Source organism: Alexandromys fortis, unplaced genomic scaffold, assembly GCF_014885135.2.
Source record: "Alexandromys fortis isolate MF-2015 unplaced genomic scaffold, M_Fortis_MF-2015_v1.1 scaffold_10, whole genome shotgun sequence".
Lineage (NCBI taxonomy): Eukaryota > Metazoa > Chordata > Mammalia > Rodentia > Cricetidae > Alexandromys > Alexandromys fortis.
The window spans coordinates 5681389-5704829 of NW_026067895.1; the positions used below are offsets into that span (position 1 = coordinate 5681389).

A 23441-nucleotide genomic window follows, 5' to 3' on the forward strand; every position below is an offset into this window, starting at 1 on the left:
CTATTGAGATGGGATGAGAAGGGAGGGGCATGAATGCAGAGGAGGGCAAGGCTGACATGCACATGAGGAAGTAAGGGGGAAGAAGAACTTGGACGATCCCAGACCAGTTGCCCATGAGCTCTGTGAGATTTCCCTCCACATTGTTTCATTTTCAGATGGCGCCAAGATTTTCCATTGACATTTCAGAAAGACTTATTATGTTTTCCATGTTTATAATTTTAGTGAAGATCGGGCTACTGTTTAATATTATTTGAAAAAAAAATGAGTGCTTAATATACGTTTAAAGAATTTTGGAAATAACTGCCAAATGAAATGCTGAAAAGGTTTTATTGAATACTTAAAAGAAAATCAATTAAAAGAATTTGAAAGTGTTTTCTCTTGTAGAATAACCTAAAGCCATGACAGACAAGCATAAAAAAGGAAAAAAAAATCACCTTGAAGAGTCAATCAATGTAAAACCACAAGTAAGAATAGAACTTTTACCTGCACTGGTGGGAAGCTCTGGACTTTTTATTGGGCTAAGGTGGTCCTTCAGTCTTAAATGTGGTGGCGAGCCCAGTTATTCCTCATATTCCTACCTTTAAGGTTTCTGTTTACAAATTAATGATATAAGTATAATTTGGAAAAGCCACATACTTTGCAACATAAAGTTCTATGTATAGGGAACCCAAAGGAAGTATGTTTTTATCTTTATAAATTAAATATCTTTTACAATAGAAAATTTTATAGTGGAGATTGTGGGAAATGCTATAGAATTTCAGGACACTGTTAAATTTTTTCAAAGACAGATCCGATAAACTTTATATTTTCTACATTTTATAGTAGTAATTTATTCTACGGGCTAGAGAAGGTAATATTTTTTTGTATTGCAAAAAGCAATATGCTCATCAGGTATGTCAGAAGCCTTTTGAAAAAGTCTGTTCAATATTCCATAACAAAGAAGGAATCACTGTTCCTGAGACTTCTAGTATCACTACTCCATTTCCAATATGACAGGGACTGATGCATTTCCTGAGGACAAGATGGTGTTAGAATCTACTTGGGTAAGCTCCAGCTGCCTTCCCAGAAGCTCCTATTCCTAAAATTCCCTTGATCATGCCTGTGGTACAAGCATGATGGGAGAGTTCCCTGGTCATGACTAGATGACACACTAATCCTTCTTTGAGACTCTTGTCATACAGCTTGAATTTCACCTGGTTTAAATAGCATGTGGGTTTAAAGTTCTTATACTCAGTTGGTAGGAATCATGCAGCTGTACTGGATCTGAAACTTGCTTTCCAATAACATTCCACTTTGTATGCTGGGAAAGCAGCTTAGGGCGCCCAGCAGCTCTAATGTAATGTGGGAGAGAGAGAAGGGTGGAGATTAGAGAGTCTACCACAAGAGCCCAATGACATTGAGGCAACAATCTGCCTTAAGTCACTTCACCAAAATTCTCTCTTTCTTCTATTGTTACAAAAATCATATTTTCCATTGTAAATATAACAACCACCAATTGCAAGCCACAGACCCTGAAAAAAAATTATTATGAGAATGTTGTAGCACAAAACCTTGAAGGATATATTTCTTTTAAAGCAGCACTTCTTTTGAGGAACGAATGGCATTATGCCTTGTATAATGACAGTCAGGTAGATAGAGCTTACCTGCCTTTTCACATTGATCTTCAAGTTCCCTAACATACATTTCATGCTAATCCAAAGATTTTAAGACTCTATCTTTCTTCCTTTATGTGGTCTTTATTTTTAAATTTTAGTTATAAATTGCTCTTATTTTATCATAATAAATTTGGTACTTTATATTTTTCTGTAGTCACAAGGACCAGAAATACAAATTTACAACTATACTTCCCATGTAATTTAGATCTTAAATAATAAGCCTGCAGAAGCATGATTTTGCAATATTAAAAATTACCTTCACAAGTGTAATTTTATTGTATATGGGAATTCAAGAAACTAGAGTATCAGAAGCCAAAATATGAATTGAGAACTCATTGCATTATTCTCTGAGGAACAAATCATGAGAAAATAATGAAATGTAATGATTGAATGACGAGTTGAAATTATTGTATAATTGGTTTTCTTATATGATAAAATAAGAATAAAATTTCTCATATGAATCTTTTATATTGTATATTTGACGATACGTTGTAATAAAAATCTTTCTACATTTCGGATGTTTATATAGATCAAAAATGTTTCAGCTATTTCCCCCATGCACATGTTTTTAAGTAAATAATTTATCTATGCTTATCTACTGTCTTCCCTATACCTAAGATAATGTGGGACCAAAAATCAGCAAAGGCTCAATGCCATTTCAAACCTTAGGTTTGAATTAAATGATAAAATGCTTTCTTGTAGAAAGTTAGGAACACTGGTTTCACAGATGAAAGCCTTGGATTGGTTATTGCTACTTTCACCATTCCCCCCTACTTTTAACATTTGCTTTTTTTGTACACAGCATCTTTGAAGGTTGAAAAATGCTGTAGTATTTAGCATCTCTCTTCTTAGTCTAAATTGAGTTAATTGGAATCTATCATTTGTCCCCAGTTTGTGTTGAAGAAGGACTGAACAGAGACACAGACTCAACCACACCTTTTGGTTGTCTAAAGGAGACATGCAGCCAGTAGGATTTCCCTTACTAAGTTAACATCTACTGATTTCAAAATGTTTCAGGGTTACAAATAGCAGCAGGGGCCACCGGGAATCCCAACTTCCCATCAGTCCCCCTTGTCTTTCATTCCCCATGCAATCCAATTAATTCAAAGGTGATGGAGGAAAAGAAACATGTCATATGTCAAAATGACAGAGCCTATTACATGATTTGAGGAATGAGTAGCAGTAGGGATTGTTACGGGTGAACTCTTATTTGTACCTTTAACTGAATCTTTTTTCTGACATGTTTTATTGAAATCTCCCTCTGAACTTGTGTAGCTCATGTGCATGCCTGAGTAATCTCTGGGTCATCACCAACATGATTTGATGAATATGAGAAGAGAACAATAAAATCTTTGTGACTCTTTATATTCAAAACATGTACAACTTAGAAGCTTCACTACAAGTTGGTAGTAGTCCAAAGTTACACTTTGCTTTGGAGCATGAAGTTTCCAAAGTCAACCTTTGTTATAAAGGAAGACATTCCATTCTTCAGAATTAATGTGGTGTAGATCATTTCTGAATTTCAATGTATAAACATACTCTTTATGAAGCTTAATAAGTATTTTTATACATTATATAATTGAGTGAATTATATAATCAAATTTAATGGTTAAAATAGAAACAAATGATCAACTTTGATGTGTCATTGATGTCAGCAAATAGAGGCTTCTTTTTTAACTCATAAGTATCATTAACCTCCATAATATAAAAAGAAAGATCTTAAAATTCACCCCTTAAGAAAATTCTAAGTGAAAATCTCTGGGAGCCATTAGACCATGAATAAATGCAAAACAAATGGAAAACAGATTTTAAGGTACCAAGATCAGGCAATGGGAGAGAAAATAAATGTCAGCTGCTTCAGTAATCTACATTGAATAAGAAATGACAAACATGCTTCCAAAAAGGATATTAAGGACTTATCCTAAACACATCCTCCTCACAGCTGGAGAGGCACAGACACAGCAGCCAAGTTATTTCACCTTCTTCCAAAATAAAAGAATGTGAGAAGACTGTTTATTATCAACAAATCTCTGGTATAACAGAAGGCAGCAATTTGTACTTTACCAAGTTGAACGAGTGGTTCTGAGTTTGACTACTCCTGCCAGATCAAAAGCTAATGCAGAATTACCTCCAACAACAGAGTCCAGTGCACAGTTATTAGATACCATTTATGCCAAAAATGTGTTCAAACCCAATTTTCCAGTGTTTGTGGATAGCAGGTTCCTCTTGTCTGCTTAGGAACTGTTTGGGTAATGCTAGAAATAAAATTTCTTTAGAAGTTTACGTAAATTGAAGAAATTTATGACAACATAGAAAGGCTGACTTAATAATACAAAAAATGGAATATAGCAAATCAGTAAACCCATCATTAAATACTGCTCTGCATGTAAGTTCACTTGAAGATGAAGGTGGTATCTTCTATAGTTTCCATTTCTATACATAAGCCTCTATAAATGGCATATGTGCATATAGAACACATTCAAGAGAAACTGTGAGTGGCTTCAGTGCTTCTGTTTGTAAAGGGAAAATTCTTTAGAAGGACAACTTTGGCAGTGAAGGACACTGGCATATTCACATATCATTCTTCCATCTTTTTCTTTTAATAGCAGCAACTCTCCTGAAGAACACCCATAAAATGGTAGGCAGGTAACTTGGCACTTGAAATGATTACAGGTATCACTATTCTAGCTTTTATAGACTGTAAATGGACACATAAAGTAATGAAGAATGAGCATCATCACGGTGGTTTTATTGCCTGAAGTCAAGATTTTCTCTATTCCCTCTACTTACAGGATAGGTAGGTTCAATAATTTTCATCTAGTAACTAATATCAGCTGTTACTTGATACATTAAAAAACCTTAACAGGGTATCCTCCACCATTCTTTAAATATGCTAGAAATCTCTATCATTTTTACACCAAAGTAAAAGCATGAAAACCCACACCATCTTTTCTCTGAAGGACAGTCCTGAAAAATGATCCCAGCAAGTGAGATTCCCAAGGAGTTCCTGCAGGAGCCACTCTCCTGCTCCAGACAGGTTCAGTGTCTTGTGTAGTAAAATGTCCTATTAAAGCCAGGGGGTGTTGAAAGAAGACAACTTGTCAGAGGTGGTTTTTGCTTAGGGGGTTTGATTTCACAGAACATCAGGCGACTAATCCCCAACATCTCTTGGGAGGTAATTTATCGAGTTCCCTGAAATTATCATCACCTGGGGGCTTGCACTGCCAGGCATAATCCAGGTAGAACACGTTTTGTGATGCAGCCAAGTGTATGACTTCAAGAACTCATGAGGGGAGCCCCTTTGCTGTGTAAACTGATAGTCACAGGCAGAGGGATTATGTAAATACTCAAGGGAATGAAATGCCAGGCAGCGGGTGTAACTTTATCTGGGCTGCAAAGCAAGAGACAGCATGTGCTTGGGCCACATATACCAAACAAGGGACTTGTCTAAAAATGGAAGCACGGTTACTTTTTATAGTTCTATTCCTCATGAGTATTTACAGTGATGTTAAGTAAACTTCACATTGACAATGATACTGCCACAGAGTCCACACTATTCTATCTCTTGCTGCCCACAGTTCTCTTCAAGCACATTTCAATGCCCGAATTCGTAACAATTAACTGTTTAGTATGCTCTGCTTTCATAAGAAATAGCTTTACAATTAGTTATAAACTTGGTACATGAAAGGAAAAATTTCCCTCATCACCTCCTTGGAAGCACAAAGCACATGATATATTTTAGGAATTATTTACTGTCAAATACATCTACCTTCTGTTAGCTTATGGAACTCAGTTATCTAACAGGTAAGTGGAAGTAATAGAGTCATAGTCACCAAAATGTGGAGAATTTTCAAGGTTGGGCGTCATTCATTTCTCTAAGAGCTTGAGGGGACAGAGTAACTGCAGATTAAAGGGTCTCAAAAAGATTTCCTGAAATAAAGTCATATAAAGGCTAAAAATATGAGGTAATAATTAACAAAGCAAAAAGAAAAGGTAAAAATGAAGATAAAATGAAAGAAGTACAGGAAGAAATGAGGCACTTTGCTGAGCATGATGGATCATTCCTGTAATCCCAAGAAGAAGGGAAGGATCAAAGGAGAGACCAAAAGATGGTGGGAGGGAAAGAGAAGACAAATGGGCAGCCTTGATATAGGAAGATACCATATTCTAGCTCACACACTCAAGACAGAGACTTCTGTTCTTCCACGTGACCTGAAGCTCGGCATTTATGGGAAAAGGAGTTGAGAAAGGAGCCTAAGACAAGCCAGAGTGTTATAATGTTCCGTGGTAGGCTGGAGCAGGGTTTTCACCTTAAATAATCATCCATGCTTTCAGCTTCCTGATCCTTCTCTATCTCACAATGCCACATCACTGTGATACCTGATTACAGAAGGATTCACCTGAAGAACTCAGGAACCCCCAGCTCTCACAGAAAGTGTAAGAGCCAGAAAGGATGGAGATCACCAGGAAAACAAGACCCATTAAATCAACAGGGTCAATGCAACAGAGACTGAGGCAGAACACAAAGGGCCTGCACAAGTCTGCACCAGATGGGGTCCTATTGCTGAAAGAAGTAGACACATGCCCCCATGCCTAACCTAGAAGTTATCTCCAATTGATAACCACTTGCAAATAAAGAAATAGTTTTTCTTCAAGGTAGTCTCCCCATGGAAACAAGTTACTCTTAAGGGCAAACTGCATGCCCAACAAAATACGACCAGCAGAAAACTACCTCAACAACATCATTGGATATGGCCCTATAATGTCTTGTTATGGCTATGTTTTAATTTTATCTTTTTTATTTTATTTTAAATATACATGTATTTACATATATTAAGAGTTTTAAAATATGTAAAAATAATATATATGTATGTGCATATATATTTTACCTTATGAGTTCATTGAGTATTTATTATGGCTTTTAGTTTAGTGAACAAGCTTCTAAGGGATAATAATAACTTAAAATATAGTAAGATGAAGCAAAGTATTATCTCTTAGAAGCCTATTTTTTTTTCATAATGAGAGACCGAAAGGGGGTGAATCTGAATTGGAGGCAAGGTGAAGAGGAACTGGGAAAAGGAGAGGAAGGAGAAGCTATAATCAGGATATATAATATGAGAAAAAGGTATTTTCAATAATAGGAAAACAAAAAATTCCAAAAAAGAAATAGATGCTAAAAATATTTTCATGAAATTGTAAAAATAACCAAATAACAGCCAAGCTTGCAGAAACAGCTGTGGAGCCTCCATGGGTTTGAACGAGGTCCTCTGTAGGAGGGAATCAGTTGTGAAATGTGGGCTATCTGAGGGTTCTCTGGCAGTAGGACCAAAATCTATCCCTGGTGCAGGAGCTAGTTGGCCAGAGCTCATTCACTATGAAGGGATGCCATTCTCAGACTTAATGCAGAGGAGAGGGGCTTGATCCAAATTAATGTGTCAAACTGTGTCAACTCTCCCGTGGGAGCCTTTACCTGTTGAGAAGAGTTGATGGGGGTGGGCTAGGGGTTAGGTGAGGTGGGGGGTGGGAGGAGGGATGGAAGGAAAAACCTTTGCTGGAAGGTAAAATGAAATAAAAAATAAATAAATGTTAAGAAAAAGAATTACAAATGATCACAACTTTGAGAAATCATTTGCACTCTGGTTACTGATTGTTGTCATTGTCCTCTATTGAAAGTACCGTTGTTTGTAATCGCTCCTGTGTTTACATGTTTCATAGCATGCTAAACTTTTAAGAGTGTGTGAACATTTATTATATGCACTTATGTTCTCTGTCAGTACATAAAGTCAACTCACCCTTACTTTTAGAAAAGCTGTAGCCCAGTGGTGGTGGTGCACGCCTTTAATCCCAGCACTCAGGAGGCAGAGGCAGTTGGATCTCTGTGAGTTTGAGGCCAGCCTGACCTACAAGAGCTAGTTCCAGGACAGACTCCAAAGCTACAGAGAACTCTGTCTTGAAAAGCCAAACAAAACCTGTAAGGGCAATTCTTATTTAATCACTGATTCTTCTGCTATAATCTTTGGTGCATTATTAGTTGATTAGTTTGGATTTTCAATGAAATATTAACCAATGCTGTCTATGCAGACATGTTTAATCTTTGGAAGATAACTTTGTCAAATATGACAATTCTAAATCAGACGAGACTGTTTCTCTCAAAGAACTCAAAAATAAAACGGCCAATGTTGGTTTACGATAATTCAGACCTGAGTTTACAGAGGATGCTGGAATGCTCACCTGCATGTTATATTCCACTCTATTTTATTTTTCAAAATACTGATTTCAACCTATAAAGATGATTTGATCCTTTGAAAGAAAAAAATGCTTTGATAATTACTTTAATTGATCATTTGATTCTGAAATGAAAGATAAAGATTAAGTAATTTGTGTTTTCTGAAATATTTTTAAAATGGTATATGTGACAGATTCGATGCTTTGGATTACAAAAGAAATTTGTCAAAAAGCTTTGGCAAAGCACTGGAGAGATTCTTTAACCATTTAAATTTTACCCACAGCACAGACTACAGCTTGGAGGAGCTGGGGCCATGCTTGGTCTCAGCCACCAGCTCAGCAGCCTGGCTCCTCCGTGGACAGTGATCAGGAGCTCCTCATTTCGTTCTTGCCCTGCATGATCAAAAGGCAACTGGATTGATGTGGTTTTAAGAGGGTCGAAGCGAAGGGGAAAGGCAGGGAGGGGAGCAGGGAAAATGTAGGGCTCAATAAAAATCAATTAAAAAAAGGTGTTGTTTCCAGTTTACATAAAGGGCTATTGAACAAGAAGGTTATGAAATTAGCTGTGCTGGGGGCTGGCGTTTAGTAACTTCCAGATCAAAAATCAAATTGTATGCTAACTATGTGTACTCCATTATCCAATTATTTCATACTCTCGGTCAGTGACTTGACCCTTGATCCTCTCTGTAATACCCAACTCAGTGTAAAGGTTATCCTAAGCCTTGAGAAATAGACTACGATTCCAAGTAACAAATGAAATTTTTCTTGAGAAAAACACATCCAGTATTTTCTCTACCAATTTCCACTTTGTTCTTCCTATATAAAATTCTCTATAGAACATAACCTGTACAAAGCAGAAGAATTACTGTCAAGGAGGAAAATGTTTCCTTCCATGCGTCTTGCAGAACAGGAACTTGAAGGGATAAATCTACAGCCCTTCGGATCACAGTGGATATCTCTGTGAAGACAGATTACAGTGACCCTTTTTTCAAGGTTCCGATTTTGTAAAGAGTTGGCATCCTCTGCTTCCCTCGTTTTGACTCCTTATTTGTCTTTCCAAGAACATTTTAGGCTAATTATTGAGAACACTAGTTATTCACCATGACAAAGCTGAAAATTAATGACCCTCCCATTAGTCATAAACACATACCCCTTTATGTAGTAAGCTAACACACAATAATACTGGCACCAGCTGAAACAGGTCTACAAAGTACTAAGGAGCATAAGATAATGATCTGAACAGTACAGTACAAGAGGAGGTTATTCAAATCCCACCTTTTCCCCAAACCCAGCCTTCACAATAACACATTCTGTGTGCAGTGGGCTTGGTAGAAGATCAAAGTGCTAGCCCTTGAGCTTGTATCAAAAAAAAAAAAAAATCTAGTCATTAAAGAGCTAAACAACATAGATCAGAACCGTCTTTCAGATTGACTCAGGATAGGAAGCTCAGAGAAATGGGCTAAGTGTCTTTCTAGTAAGTGTGGGAACAAAGAACAAAACCAGTCACGTCCAACTTGAAGTGGACTTTTGAAGCATAAGCACCATATCTACTGAGACCTGTAGACCTTCGCCTTTCCCACACCACCACTTCCAAACTGATGACCAGTCTTACATTTTTCAGAAAATTATAGATCCCTGTAGAAAATTTAAGTTCCTATATTAGAAATAAAGAGTTTCTGAAAGTTGTCTCCAAACACTGGTGCCTTTACCATTTTAGGCAAACTGGATCTAATAGGAAGTCATTAATATTGACTTATATATTTAAAGTACCATCCAATAATACTGGTAAAAATACTGATCTCAAAGACACTTCCTAAGCTTTAATATTCATAAAACAAAGACTTTTGGAAGGATAAACTCACATATTTGAGCAAATATATATGCACAGAAAATAAAACTCATCTGAACTCTCTGACATTTCTTTTAGACTTGTAAGGAACCTGAATATTTCCACCATCTAAATGTCTAATAAAGACTATTATATAACTTTAATCCCAGCACTCAGGAGGCAGAGGTAGGCAGATCTCTGTGACTTTGAGGCCAGCCCGGTCTACAAGAGCTAGTTCCAGAACAGGCTCCAGAGCTACAAAGAAACCCTGTCTTGAAAGACAAAACAAAATACATAAAAGCCACAGATTGGAGAAATGACTCAGCTGTCAATAGCAAATATCATTATTTCTTGCATAGTGAGTCTCTTGTGAAATATTATTTTAACTAGGCAAAGATGTGTTACATTTGTTTATGCTGTGGAATATTGCTCTAACTGTGTAAAGGTGTGTTACTTTTGTTTATGCTGCACTTGTTTAATGATGCAAAGATGTGTTGCGTTTGTTTCACCTTGCCTGCTTAAGGCACCCGATTAAAGGAGCCGAATGCCCAATAGCTAGAGAGAGAAAGGATAGATGGGGCTGGCAGGCAGAGAGAATAAACAGGAGGAGAAAGCTAGGCCTGAGTGAGATACCTGGGGCCAAAAACCAGGCAGCTGTCAGCCAGCTAGACCCGAGAAGTTGTGAAAGTAATATATACAGACGTAAGAAAGGTAATACGACCTAAGACAAAGGGTAAAGAAGGAGAAACAGATCAATTTAAGTTACAAACAAGCTAGCCAGAAATAAGACTAGCTAGGCCGAGCATTCAAAATTAAACAGTCTTCATGCCATGATTGGGGAGCTGGTTGGTGGGCCAAAAGAGAAAGCCTGGTACACGAGTCAGCATTATTTCTTGCACGGGAGTCAGCACTTTTGGTTGAGATAAAGAATGTCAACTGGTTATCTTACCTAGCGTTAATCATAAGACTGAACACTAACCGCTTTATTACTTTATCATCAACCACATACAAGCCGATGCTGTTCAGTGTTTTGTTGGTCGTTTGTGACTCATCTGAGTACATTTCTGTTGCTGCTTCACTGTGAAAAAGGAAACAGACTCATCTCAGAGGCAATTTTTAACCTTAAATCTTTATAAAAACAAAGCCTTTAGGAAGGATAAATCCACAAATTTGAACAACTATATAAATAGAAAATAAAATGCGTCTGAAGTGTGACATTTCCCATAGAATTATATGGAAGTCTGAATGTTTCTACCATCCGGGTGGCTAATGTAGCATGGTAAAACAAAGCCACAGCGGGAGAAATGCCTCAGCTCTCACAAGCACTGGCTGCTCTTGCAGGGGGCCAGATTCAGTTCTCAGCACCCACATCAGGTACATCACATCTTCCTGTAACTTCAGCTCCAAAGAATCCAATTCTCTTTCTTGGGAACCTTCCAGCTTCTGCATGTGCCTAGGCACACACACACACACACACACACACACACTACACATAAATAAAAGAAGTAATTGTAAATTGGTACATGGTTCCATACATCTATTAATCAAACTATCTTTTCTTTTTCCTGAGAAAATTTGATTTTCTTTGGATATACTCTACATTTAAAGTTGGACTTTTAACTTCTTGCAAAGTGACTCAGCATTATTTCTTGCACAGTGAATCAGCAGTTTAGGTTGTGATAAGGATAAACTAACTGCCTTATCTACTGTTAAATCACCATGAAACTGAAATGTTCAGCTTTATCGTTTCCCATGATGTTCTCTGAACCTTCCACCTCTTTACAATTCAAAAGGCCTTTATGTTTGGGCTTTTATAACTTGGGCTCCTCCCTGTGTATACACCTGAAGTCCTGTTCGTGTTTGGTTTCTGTGGCAGTGGCCACAAGAGCATTTTTGTGGTAGGCGTTGCTGTTTGCACCAAACTTCAATTCGAACTTGACTAAGGCACACCAAAACCCAGTAAACACAAGTGAATGACATGTAGCTGCCGTGTCCTGCGTGTGAATCAGGCCCAGAATTCTATGACTCCAATGTCCTAGTCTTTATGAAGTTAATGACCACTCTTGTGGCAGGAGAATAGGAATTATATAGACAGCAACACCACCATTAACATGTAAAGGAATCCAGTAGCAGGGAAAGACTGAAAACTAGGCCTTTCCTGGGCTTCATGTAGAAAGCAGAGCGAGAATGGGGAAAGCACACACTACACGAATATCGGAGAGGGCGGCTAAGGAACAAGGCCTCTGGCCTAGTTGAGGGCATGATGCTTCCTCAGCTCACCGTCTCATTCTTCTGCTCAGGAGTGCATTCCGTTTCTTAATAAACTGTCTTGATTTCTGGTTCTGTGCATGCTTTCTCCAATTGTTTGTCAGAGGACAACATAGCCCTTAAGACATTCCAAGGACTGCCCCAGAGTCTATCACACTCTAGTGAGGGCTTGCAGACAAAAGGCCCCTTGTTCTTTAAAAAGAAGCCTCCTGGTGAAGTGGCTCTGAGTGTGTTCGATCATAATACCCAAGTCTTGTAAAAATGGATGCCTTCTGTTCATTAATAACCATTTTGTATATGTTCACGACAGGAAAATATCACAAACCAGATTAGAATGTCGTGACAGATGTGTTATTTCAAGAACTTCTTCTATCCCAGTTTATCTATAAAATGTGAGCGAGTGTCTTAAGTAAATCTTCACATTTATGCATATAGAAATACAGTCTTGGGTGGGATTTGGGCTATCCACCTGCCAGAAAGACTGGTAATAAGACTCTTTACTCAGGGCTCTAATCTCTGGGATAGTTATGAAATCTTTTTCTCCACTATTTGTAAATGGTTCCAAACCACAAAATACCCTTGCGTCACCAATGGAAGACTGTGCCAGCATGTTTTCGCTGTTCTGCTCAGCTATCATAGGCAAATTTTCTCAGCACGAATTAAGAAACTAGACTCCACCAGAAGACGGAAACATACTTTCAACAATCTTTAATTCAAAAACCTGGGATTTGATTTTACACGTGCATTCATCCAATTAACTATATTTATTTGGGCTTCAGCCAGGGGCAGCAGAGTACATAGTAAAGAAAAGAAAGATGACTGAGATATGATTGCTGGTCTTGAGTGGTTCCAATTTCAAGATATGGGACAGGTACATTGTCACATCATAAAATCAGCAAGATTGAGATGACAGACAAGATTTCCAGGCCAATAAAAATAAAATAGCAATCTGACAGTAGCCAAGAGACAGAATTTCAGTGGTATAATTTGAACTTCTGTATGAAGCTACATCTGAAGATCTCTCTAATCTTACAATTGTTTGATTCAGTAATTTCTCTCCACTATGTTTTGTTAAGCTGTTTTGAGGCAAGTGTGTGTATATGCGTGTGTTTGCTGCTAAAAATGTTTTAGTAGAGAGTAAATAAGTAAGATAAAAACGCAAGAAGGTAGTGATGCTTAAAGGCCTTGAACACAGTGGCAATGGAACTGAAGGACAGCCGTGTCCATAATGATTAAGGCTTAGTGCGTGATTAGATGTGTGAGTAAATGCATCTGTTTGGTTTCTGGCCTGATGATGGATGCCCACTGTGAAGTGGTGCTGACCATGTGCACTCCGAGGTCTGCAGAAGTCGATCTGACCCAAGCTCTGTGTGCACAGACCACATAGCACGTGCTGCTCCTTTATCTGGGGTAAAACACTGTCTGTGAGGCCAGTTGAACTTGGCACCACAGTAAAAGAAGGGTGATTCTTGGTATTTAGCTTCCATGCCCACTGCTGCTGTGAATGGGATGAAATCTAAGTCCTCATCTTTGAAGCTGATCTCTGCCTATAACACTGAGCGTGACAGTAATTCAATCTGCAATTCCCAGAGGTCTAAGGGGCAGTGGCTTCATAGACACGATGTAACTAGAGCCAGAGTCTGCAGTTGGAAAACAATTCCAACACTTCAGTTTAAATGTTCAGGCCAAATCTAGGAAGATTTTTCTCTTGTAATGGCATGAGGAAAGCAGGGAAACTCAAAAGCAGTCTATCATGTACAAATCTCTGAATTCAATATTTAGCACACATGTGTACGCTCACTTAGATGAAGTGTTATTTCATTACTAATTCCTTGGAGGAAGAACAGATCTTAAAAACATCATTTTGCAGTTGAGTATAACGGATCTTCCTAGAGAAACATGAATGAATGCCTTGCTGCAATTTTCAAGGGAAAGGCATTTTCTAGAAGTATTTCCACTTGGTTGAGAGATTTTTTTTTGAAATCTGGGTTAAAAAATAACCATGATTCGATCACCCAAGAACTGTTCTCAAGTCCACACAAACTTTGTTTTGAGAATGCTTAAAACACATGCCTCCCTTCAGGAAAAAAAAAAAATGAATTCCAGCAGTCAGGATTCTGTGCAAATCCTTTAATAAGTAATCAGGATAGCTTACAGACATTTTAAATTAACACCTGCTTTGGGTTTCGTCTTTGAAGGAAGGGAAACTTTCTCTTTAGAAAACATTCAGAAACAACAAGAAAAATGCACAAAAACTGGCCCTATGGACGATCCTGGAAGTGTTACCCAGGTCACTGTAGACAAACATTTCAGATGGAATCAAATTCAGATCTCCACAGGGCATCTGTTGCTGGCTCCACTTGAAAGTGTCGAAGAATATTTACTTATAAAGTCGAAGCATGTTCCTTAAGCCTTCTCTGTCCCTGTGCTGTGAAGTTTGGTATCCTGTAAAGATTCATGCATTGCTTGTAATAGACCTGGCTTGTTCTAAAAATGATTTCTTGAAATGGAATCTGTACATTCTAAAATGGAGAATTTTTAAGTATAAAACTAAACCATTTGAAACGGTCTGTTGACTAGCCTTTTCTACATTCACAGTGCCGTGCACCACTACACTTACCTAGCTGGAAAATATTCCTATACCTCAAAGTAGACCTCCTCTTCATGTGAGTCCTCTTGCTCCCCTCTCCCCTGACAGCCAACCTGTTTCCCCTTTCCTAATTCCAAGCGTGAGAGTTCTGACAAGGGCTTTTGCTGCTTGTGACATCGCCTGAAACTACCCCTTTGCTCCTGTGTCCATCATCATTAAGTTGATCCCAGAGCTAAGGGCACTGTCTCTCTTTGTGGTCACTAAGCTGCCAGTGTCTCTCTGCTGCCTGTCTGTTATTATCTACCTGGAGGCTCTATCACCCATCATGGCTGTGCTCTGTCTCTGAAGCTGTTAGTGGTACACAGCAGCCTTCAGATATGATACTGCACTTCAGATTGCTCCTGCCCCTAAGCTTCTGTGAGGTAACATGTCTGTCTCTTCCTTTTCTTGTTCTCTTTATCACAGGGGGAACAAGGATAAATTCAGTAGTCCTTGAATTTCTCTGTCCATTTGAGGAAAAATGAAAATTAATTAATGACTTTTCACTGATTAATATCACTATACTCTGTCCCTACCGGCATGATCAAAGACTAATGTTCAAAAGAGAGGAGGCTGAGTCAGAAGCAGATGTCTGTAGCAATAGCTGAAGTGCGTTCAAACTAAACTCTCATCCCTGACAATTAATGCATTATCAGCCACAAATTTATTTGGTGCTTCCATTGGCACTAACCGAGTTTATTGACCAAGATCTTAACCCCTGTTGCAAAAGTGCTCCTGATGAGTAATACGAATTTTCTGCAGACACATTCAAGGATGTCCGAGTAATAGTGGAGTTTTATCTTGCATTAGCTTAATTTGAAACTCTAAACAGCAACATGAAACTTAATATTGAAGCAGATAAGATTGACATAACTTTTGACATGAAGTTAATCGGGAGGGTCTGTAAAAAGGAAAGAGCTGAGGGGGGGAAAGGCTATATCAGGAAACACATTTCCAAAAATGAACATCTATAAATCTTTTTTTAAAAAAAACTATAATGGAAGAGAGTAAGAAAATTCCCAGAAATTGATTGCTATTCATAAGAAAACGCCTCTTAAAACTTGCAAGGCTGAAAATTAAGAAATCATTAAAGCACAGCAGTTTTATGAGCCCATCGGGTGTTCTTTAAGTGATTGTGCTCTTTCTCTTCTGATTAAAGAAATAATTTCCATTTCTTTCATTAGAGAAGGCTAGATGACATGCGAATTTAATTCAGGCTAGATACTTCACATCTGAAAATTCAAAGTAAGAGTGATAAATATGCAACTGACCCAATAAGGGAGTTGACAAAACTCCAAAAGTCAAAAGGACAGAGGAATCTGAAATCTTAGAGAAAATCAAGCCATTCCTGCCCTTCAGGAGTTTCAACCTTATGGTCCAAGGTTTGAGCAGTCAGGAAAGAGGCACAGTAAGGCTTGGAGAGGAGGTAAGACTGAGACCCACACCTTTTAATGACTTCTATCCACTCAAGAATGTAATAGGAAAACATGGTCTCTGAATGACTGGATAGGGGTGTGGTCATAGCCTCAGCCAGAACTGGATGGAAAAAGATTCTTCCTTTCTTGACATTTGATAAACAAAGATAAATTGCGTTTGTCATTGTTCCTGGTGTTCCAGTACTGAGACTTAGCCCAGTGGTAACTCCCAAATGCCAAGAAAGGGTATCAGGAAGTTGCAGATGAAATGTTCCTTCTTCCTGTACAGTCAACTAGCAACAGATACAATTTCATAGTTTATGTGTAGTTCTGATAAAGTGTAAGTTGAAAACACTTAGAAAATCTCAGTTCCATTCTCTTGCCCTCCCCCAATATGGAGATCTGTGTGAAAGTGTTTAGTCTTGTGCAGTTCCCTAAAACATCTTTAGATGTGTTATTTAAACAAATGAGCCTTTAAAGACATTCAGACTTTGGAAGTGGCTGCTGCTGTCTCTTGTGAAACATATCCTTTTCTAAATGAACGTGCATCAACTTTGCCAAGACCTCTATTAAAACAAAAACTTTAGTGAGTTTTCATTTATGTCAGTCCAGAGGAGAACTTCAGACTTTCTTCTTTACCATTTATGCATAAAGATGTAATACACCCCATAGTTCTCCAGAATTCTTTAGTTAAATGTGACATTACTTGTCTTACTTAAAAGTAGTATCAAATACAACATAATAAATTACTGAAAGTCTATAAAAATGTGTAGAAAAATGCAGTAAGACACAATGGATGATGTGAGAGAAAGTTTGATGAGAACCAAATAGAGAGGAGCCAAGCTAGAAGGTTGATAACTTAATCAGCAGGCAGAGCCAGGGCAGGGTGACAGGAGGCTTGAAAATAGATTGAGTTCAGATTGAGAAGTTCTCATAATTAATGAAATGAAAAACTAAGAAATCTGCAAAACTAACAAAGGTCATGAAACTCGGATTTAAGTATCAAAATGAAAACATAAAAGAAGAAAATTATTCACTAGACACATGATGGTAAAAATAGTAATAAACTGAAAACCATAGAAAAAAGGAGTATTTGCTATTAAATTAACCCATTTCTGTATATGTGTTGCTTTTATTGGTTGATAAATTAATCTATTTCAACCAATGGGCTTAGAAGAGTAAAAGCTAAGTGGGAAGTTTAAACAAAGAAAAAAAATAGAGTAGGCAGAGTCGAGGAGACACCATGTAGTGGCCAAAGGAGTAACATGCCTCACAGGTTAAGCCACAGCCTTGTGGCAGTACACAGATTAATAGAAATGGGTTGATTTAATAGCCAGTAATAAGCCTTAGATAATGGTCAAACAGCTGTAACTGATAATAAGCCTCAAAGTGGTTATTTCATAAGCAAATGCCAGAACTAGTGAGGGGGACCCTGTGGGTGTAGAGAAACCAGTCCAGTGGGACTAGGTGAGATGAAGACAAGCCTTCTGTCTACATATATACATATTTTTATATTATAAACTACATAAAAATAATAAATAAAGCTCTTCTTCATAGATCCACCCAAGAGTCATGGACTGACTATATAACCAAAGCCTCTGTACTAAGCATGGGAATCCTCTCTTTGAGTTGTTGTTCAGAGAGATCCAAGAGATGCCAAAATAATATAGATTCTGCTGTTGCTCTTGGATACCACCAATAACTTGAAGATGAAATTCTATTAGAAAAGAAACTACACGCTTTAGACATAAGACTTGGAGGAATCAAGCTGAAAATAACCCGGAAGCCTCTGCCCTGGGACTAGCTCTCATAGGATGTGAAGGTAATGTATGCAAGCTGCTGAGGGAGAAAAGCAATTGATAGATCTATCTATATATAAAACCTCTGAACTACAATGACCAACATGGAAAAAGAGTCCTCATAGTTCAATACTGGTACCTTTATCTTGAAGCTAAGAGCTGTATGACTGGACTTAAACTCTTTTAAAGAGGAGAGAAATCGTGCCTAGGCCTCTAAATCCAGTGATGTAACCATGAATATAGAAATCATAGACCCTAAAGGAGAACCCACTATTGCCATTTTCCTAAACCAACATATTTTTAACTGTATTCTAAATACTTTTCCTCAGAGATGAGTGCAGCTCTCACCCCTCATCAAAGAAACTTTTTTTGCGATAAATGGAAGACTATTGCAGAAATATGAAAGTAGTCAAAATGAAGAGAACAGCAGACCATGGGGAAAAATGATTTAAGTACAGTATTCATGTATGAAATTCTTAAAGAGTAAGTAAGGTGAATAGTAACTAACTGAATAATAGTATAATTTCTATTGGTCTAGAGAGTGCAATTCAAAGTGCAATAAGAATTTACAATGACAACTCTAATATGCAGAATGAACATACAAACATCCAAGTTAAGGGGTAAAAAACATTACATTCTTTGAAAAGTATAGGAATGGAATTCAAATGTTCTTATGAGCTTGTTAAATGCTTAGATCAATCACTAAAATCTATTTCTCCTGTTTGAGTACTAAAGAAGCCTGACCCTGCTTACCTTCCAAGATCAGACAAGATTGGATATGTTCAGGGTGGGATGGCTGTAGACTAACATGTATTTCTTTCAAGCTAGAGCAGGATCAAAAAGCTGGAAGTGATATCGACAAGATGACAGCTGATTTCTGACTTCTGCATGCCTGCTCGTGGGCTAGAGCTAGAAGACCAGCACACACGTGAGCATAAAGCACACACACACACATACACATACACACACACGGAGTGGGAGGGGGAAGCAATGCATAAGTCATAGTCATAAATAAGGTTAAGTAGAGAGCAGGACTTGATAGCTGCCTCTCCAGTAACCATTCTTTCTTTGAAAATACCATGTGTATGCGCCTGAAACTTAGGGTTATGGACAAGTGTTAACCTTCCCTTGACATTGGATGTGGACATGTGAGTGGATTCTTGCCTGCTAGCTCTGAGTTCCAGGAAAGTATCAACATATAGATAACCATTTTTCTTCCTTTTTATTTCTCATTCTAAGTCCTGTGATGTGATAGGAGTTGTACAAATCTTTGTTTGTCAGAAGGCAAGTGTCCCTCGGAAATGCTGGGACAAGTTGGAAGAAGTCTCCACATGACTGTACTCTGACACTAGAATCAAGCTCAAACTTGTCTGAGTGGAAAAGAACCAGTCTCCCATTTCCACTTGATGTGTTTATTTCGTGCAGTAGAATCTAAATCTACCGAATCAAAGACAAACAGAAAGCACAAAGTGCATCAGTAATCACAAGAGATATAAATGTATATTGAATACATATTAACCATAAGTTAAATACAATTATGCAGTAAAGGCAGAAACAACTCAGATTCAGAGCCTTCCAATGACATGTTATTTAAACCCAGATCTAAACCAAAACATTCTAGGTTGAATATAACCAATATTTATTTATTAAATAAACTGGTTTTTTTTTTAGGAAAATCCAACAGGAACTCAGCAATGCTGAAGCTTAATGGTTTTGATTTGGTTATCATGAGAAAGAAAAAAATCGAGGAAAAAGGAAAGCCTGGAAAATTAAGGTTTTTTTAGGAATAGGAAATGTAAAGTAAAAGAGAAGGTGGGTTAGTGAGAGCGGACTAAAAGAGCAAAAGTCCATGGCAGAGCAGTCTTGCAGTTGCTCTCAACTGGATTCCTCAGGAACACTGGCTATTTTGCAAGTGTCGTGGCCCCATCCCAGTCTCTGATTTAGCAGCTTGGTATAGGAAAGATTTCCAGATGACGTGAAAGGGGTCACCAGTCTGAGAGCTTCTGCTTTCCCTCAGTGGTTGGCTGTCTCGTGAGGAAACGAGGCAAGAGCTGCTGCTGCAATTCCACCGATGCAAGATGCTTCAGATGAAGCCTCATACCCGAGCTCAAACCAAGCACAGCAGGGGAGAACATGTTTCTCATTTGACTCAGTGATCTCAATGTACTACACAAACGAAAACTCACTCTTCAGCCTTTTCCAATACAAAAATCTGGTTTTTTTTGGGGTAGATGTCTCTAAGGTGTGAGAAGGTGTACAGAACACACACACACACACACACACACACACACACACAAACAAATAAATAGCCCACAAGCTTCCAAATATCGTGCAAGAGTTGTTCATAGGAAGCCAACATCCAGCTAATGTGTAAAACCACAGTCTGGGAGGCCAGTGGAATTGTAGTCACAGATCGAGATATGTCTGAAAATTTTCTAACGTGAGAACACGTTTAAGCAAGCAAAAGTAAATACAAAAAATTGTTTTTATAGCTAATAGCTTTTACAAATATCATATGTTCTATTTTGCTTCTGCATAAAATAAATATGCATTTATGTTGCAACTGGAACTGCAAGATTGTCAAGAAGCCTACCTGCTGAAGAGCCTTTTGTTCCAAAGGACAGATAGAAAGCTCACCTGTATTTGAACACAAATATTTATATATTAGCAAATAACTATGTTGACATGACATATAACTCTCACCCTGAGCAGAACACAAGAGATTCTTCTTGAGCCAAATATGTGTGTTACTGGCCCAGAAACACAGGCTCATGTTGCAACATCATGTATTAAAGTTACAGAACTGAAGTCATAAGTCAAGGCACTTTTCAGATACTTTCATGGGAACAGCAGGGAGATGGGAGTCAGACGTCAGGGAAACCTCTGTTGAGGATCTTTGATGCTATTCTTTTTTTTTTTTTTTTTTTTTTTTTTGAGGTTTTTCGAGACAGGGTTTCTCTGTAGCTTGGGAAACTGTCCTGGAACTAGCTAATATTGACAAGGCTGGCCTCGAACTCACAGAGATCTGCCTGTCTCTGCCTCCCAAGTGCTGGGATTAAAGGCGTGAGCCACAATCACCCTGTTGATGCTATTCTTGATGCTGGCATTCTTAGCTTTTAGATCGATGGAAGTTACTGGTCTTCTAAGTTAATATAGTCTGAAATACTGATATTCTTAAGAAAGAGCAGACACAGAGGTGGGCATAAACAGTTATGTAAACACCAAAGTCAGAGGAAGATAATTTGGCTCTGCATCTACAACATTCCAACTATCTATAGTATATAATTATGAAGTTCTAAGCATTTGTAGAATCTTTAATGTAGCTATGGTGTCTAGGAATCTCAGTCCACAGTTCTCCCTGTTGTTCAAGTATAATATTTTGTGCATTTGGAAGCCAAGCATCGTTTAATGCACTTCAGTAGGCAGAAGAGGTCTCTCTTAGATCCAAAGCTGAGTAGATAGAAGAGCAATCTTAAGGAAAGGAAATAACTGGTAAATAATTGAAGACATATTTAATCAGGAAGCACTAGCTCTTAATGTATGAATGTTATGGGTATTGTAATTGAAGGTATATTGTTTTTGTAAAATTGGAATTTAAGGATTCAAAGAATCAATGGAGTTAAGGTTTCTGTAAGATGCATATTGTATGTCATATGCTTCCCAGAGACTTCAGTATGCTATATATTAATATGATGAATGTAAGCAACAGCATATTAATTCAATTGGTTTGATTCAGTTAATATTTTTTTTGTAGGAAGAAGTTTCATTTCTCTGGGTAATGGGAATTTGACTTGAAGCAGAGGTAATACCTCTCTCAGGTGGAGTTCCTGTTGGAAGAATTTGGTCTTCGTCTGTTTAAACCAGTATTTGTTTTTAACAAAACTATACTAAGTAAGACGAGAATTATTTTATGAGGGTATTAAAGTTTTAAATCTTCTTAAACATGAAAATTTCATTATAAAAGTAAAAGACCTAGCTAAGTAAGCAATCCATATAAAAACATGGCTATTGAGAGGATATAATATCATCCTTATTGTAGTTTCACTAAAATCAAGATCATTATCATTTTCATGATTTGAAAATTCCAACATCAAACAATGCTAGAATTCCTAAATGTAACAGGATTTAAGAAGTATAAAAGAGAAAGGATTACTGGAAATTCTGACAGAGGGTTTAGAGTTCTGTTATCGGGGTACAGAGTTGTAATCAAGGATGGGTAGCACCAAGATTTTCTGAAGTCTGATTAAACAAGTCCTCAGAAGTTGGTGTGAGCTCAAGGTGAGAAATCTGGCCACTAGGGTCTATACATTGAAGTTTCGCAGCGTGGAGGGTTCTTTAAAGTACTTGATAGGACTCTTTGCAATGAAGCTGAAAGGAGGGGTTGACATGGTTTCTTTCCTAATTGCAAAATCACCTGGTTTTAGTGCTAATTCCTTTAGTTTTTGTTGTTGTTGTTGGGGGTGATTTTTAAATTTTTTTTTTTTTTTTTTTGCTGGGGGTGGGTTGGCTGTGTGTATTTTTTTTTCCAGGAGCTCATTGTAGAAAATTTTTATAATAAATTCTAAGTTTTTAGTTTTCAGTGTCATGAAACTAAATGTAAGTGTGTAATGATTCCTTTTAACAGAGATTTTTCATACAAACCCCTCCTCGATTTTCCTGATACCCAGTAATTGTTTCATATATACATACATAAATTTTTCCAAAAGGTAGATCTTATATTCAGAGGAACTAATGCAATTATATTTGTCTTAGGAACATATTTATTTATTTTTTTACTTTTAAAAAGCATATAATAAATGATCAGCTAACCACAAATCAAGAGAATTACAAAGCAGATTTAAATATTTCCTGTGTTCCTAGATCAGACCTCATGTAGTCAACATCAGAGAAGCTCTCTCTTGAAGCAGATGGGAGCTAGTATATAGACCCACTATTAGACAACATACAGAGGGTGAGATATTTCTGGAACATACCGTCATAAATGGGATCGCTTCATCAAACCCCATCCCTCAGGTCTCAGGAAGTTCTGTGGAAGAGGAGGCAGAAAGAGTGTAAGAGCCAAAGAGGATGGATAACAAGGAAACAGCGTCTTCCAGACACAGCAAGACTGGTGTATATTTGAACTCACAGAGACTGAGGCAACATGCCCAGGTCCTGAAAAGGTTCACATCGGGTGGGTCTCAGTGCTTAGAGTCGCTATCCACTACCAAGAAGCTATCACCAATTCACAACTGCCTGCAAAGGATAATTTTCTACAATGGAGTCTCAGTGGGTATCCAAACCAGACTTCAGGGCAGGCCCCATGTCCAGCAGTAGGTGATATTCTTGGGTCCCTGCCCTAGCCACGCCCACTCCCATAACCTCTGACCCGCCCATCGCCATCTTGGGACCTCTCTCTCTCTTTCTGCTTCCTTAGCGTGCGCACGCGTTTTTTCTGTCTCTCTCTTCTTTTATCTCTCCTCTCTCCTTTTATCTCTTTTCTCTGTCTTTCTTTCTCCCCCTTCCTTAATAAATACTTATGGCTATTTCCTGTGTTTACGTGTCTGTTACCTGCCACCACCGTGGGCCAAGGAAGTGTGCCCTCCTGTAGCCGCCCTCATGGCGGGCTCCCTCTGCCAGCCC

The 23441-nt window shown here is 38.0% G+C and overlaps 1 long non-coding RNA gene across 3 annotated transcripts in view; it reads right to left on the reverse strand.

The window, feature by feature from the left end:
- LOC126510827 (uncharacterized) overlaps positions 1–23441 on the reverse strand; it is a 50955-nt gene that overhangs the window by 19042 nt on the left and 8472 nt on the right. The window contains exons 2-4 of one of the 3 annotated variants that reach the window (XR_007594513.1): positions 22793–22845; positions 20413–20456; positions 14277–14421 (exon numbers count right to left, since the gene is read on the reverse strand). This is a non-coding gene — a long non-coding RNA (uncharacterized lncRNA). Of the gene's footprint in view, positions 1–14276; positions 14422–19561; positions 19926–20412; positions 20457–22792; positions 22846–23441 lie in introns of those variants that run through there. The other 2 variants (XR_007594511.1, XR_007594510.1) reach the window with 2 other exon arrangements.